Consider the following 2,741-nt stretch of genomic DNA (forward strand, 5'->3'; position numbering starts at 1 on the left):
CCTTCGAACTTCTTACGCAGCCGCCCACCTAACTTTCTGCCTCTGCTTGCTACGAATTTCTTCCATTAGAATCCAATTCATTATCCTTCACGACAATATCCCCCGTAGCTCACGTCACCGTTTTTGTGATCGAGAGCTGCCTGCCCCCTTGGCGGTAGTGATGAAAGCGAGTCAGCGTCGAAGAGATGACCAAAGGCATCTTTATACACTATCTACATGGCATTATTTACAGCAAATCTGCACAGGGCCGCGCACTTCATGCTAGACACAACTGTAGTAGCACAACGACGGCCGAGGAGACTACGAAGCATCCCTTCCTTGCCAGCTTCACGGCACTAGACGAACGCAGAGGCAGTGAGTTGGCGCACAAATTTTCCAATCCGGAGGCAGCATGTGAAAGCGTCCCGAGAGGTCCAATCAGCGAGTGCGCTGATCGCTCGCTTCAAATCTGCCGCGGCGCGAAGATGACTCGCTGCTAATGGACTGGCGCGCTATCATCTGGAATATCGGGTGTATTAAAACAAGCTGCCTGTCGATGCTTCCTGGCAATGTGCACTGAATTGCGGAGCAGCGTCGGAGTTTACTGTGAGGGTGTTAGCAGGAGAAGCTTGACGTTGGGTTGCAATCGGGCGGCTTGCCCGGGCGCAACTGTATCCACGCCATCAGCCAATGCGCCATGAAGACGAGCTGCATCCATGTGGCTAGGATGCCGGAAGCGTTCGTTCGACAGGTCCTCTCAAATCCACGTCCACTGTCCAGGCACCAGGTAGCTCCACTTGCCTCGGGTTCCACTCGCAAGACCAGGATCTCTTCCCACAGCCGTGTCACCAAGGTACATCTACCAGGTTCGCTCGGGTCGCTCCGATGCCGTTGCGTCATGCCACTGATCACGGTTGATCGTTCTGCAGCGTGCAAAGCAGACCGACACCAGGCAACACCCGACGCGAGCAAGTACCCTCTGTCATCCGTCGAACACCAAAAAAAAGGCATTGTTCAAAGTAACTTAACCAGATTGGCGTTTCCTTCTTATTCCGGCTGCAACAAGAGGCAAATTTATGATGCAGCATTCAAGATTCAAATAACATTTGTCATATTAGAGACAACAGGAACAGTCAATAATCAGGCAATAACAATGAAAACAGGCCAGTTGAAATCATTTGGGCCGTGAACACACAACTGAGAAAACAAGGAAGTCTTTCAATTTTGCCTTGATCTGCCTACTGTTCGAGACAGAACGTTCGTCATAATCGGCTACGCCTCGAATGCATGACTTAAAGTGTTCTAGTTTGCAGTGACGTCTCTTCCAACCAGTAGCAGAACATCTAGCAGTACTCGGCCGGTTTTCTCCCCGCCCTCTATTCAAACTCCGGCTGTTCGTTTCCCTGAATACCTTTCCTTACTGTTTCTGCGCGCAGACAAATACAAGCACGTGTTACTCGCTTTACTCAACGACCTGTCTCTCTCCATACGCTTCATGCACCAGTCGCGCTTTTTCTCTGCACGAGCACAATTCTTCCGTTGGGGTAGTCATCGCTTCTTCTCTTTTCGCGATAGCTTCAAGGTTTTCTTCCTTCGATGGCAGCATTCGTTCTTGCGACTGCATTTCCGCTCTTTACAGCAGTAGCACTTTGGTGCTCCCTTTCTTGTCTTTTCTCTAACCTGATGCCGCTGCTTGGCACAACACCAAGACCTATATTCTCTTACACCATCGCCAGTAGTATCACTAGACGGCGTAACCATGTCTGCGATATGCTGGATAGCTGGCTCAAAATTAACTTTCTCCCTGAACATCTCCAAACGCACTTTCGTGCAGACCTTTCTTGGCAAAGTACATAGACAACGTCTTTCAGTCCTTTTCTGCGCTATCCTCCAGCGCCTTCGTTTCTACAGGACTGAATAAACAGTTCCTCTCGACTGACATGAACGCTGTCGGCAACTCTCCGTTTTTGTATTCGACTGCAGCCTGCTCTTGGTAGCTGGCAATAACGGAGCGAATGTAGCGCCACCGACATCGTCCAAGAGCGGCGCCCCATCTACATCGCTGCTAGCAGAGCATGCAAACAAGGCTCGCTCTCGCCAGCAGCCGAGCTAGGCATATTCTCTGCCGACTAGCCACTCATATTACCCTGATCCGCTGGTGGGCCGCATCGCTCAACCCTAACCGAGGCAAGGTTGATTTCTTTCGACAGTTGGGGCATTTCGAATTGTGCTAGGGCCACGCCATAGTTCGTAATAGGGTTGTTGCTTTCACAAATGCACCTCAATGTGCCAGGGTACGAAAGACCCTGACTCTTTTCTAATCACTCGCTGCCAAATTCACAAGTCTGGCTCTCTACAGTGGCTGGGTCATGGGTTGTGCCTTTGCTGATAAAACTTCGTCGGCTGCACAATTTCCACGAGCATCACTTCATTTCTCTGCATGTCTAGATCTATGGCGACGCTGATTTCGGAAATTGCAGCTTTGCCATCTTCTACCACGACATCATGTACGCTGCGCTTTCCACTGCTTTTGACTCAACAAGTGGTTCCATTCCTGTCAGTTCCCCACTTTTATTTGGTATAATCGGATCTTTTACAGATACGTGAGTCGGCGTGGAATTCACCTCGCCTGACGGCGCCACAGCGCTTTCATCGTCGATGGAGCCGGCGCCAACTGTATCCGCTGCCGGTGGCTCGACCAAGATAACTCGAGACTTTCCTATTTGAGGCTTGGTCGGCTCGCTGCTGCTGTCGCGTTCCTC

Source organism: Amblyomma maculatum, chromosome 1 (assembly GCF_055883805.1).
Source record: "Amblyomma maculatum isolate TAMU_Amacu chromosome 1, ASM5588380v1, whole genome shotgun sequence".
In the NCBI taxonomy this organism is placed as follows: Eukaryota; Metazoa; Arthropoda; class Arachnida; order Ixodida; family Ixodidae; genus Amblyomma; species Amblyomma maculatum.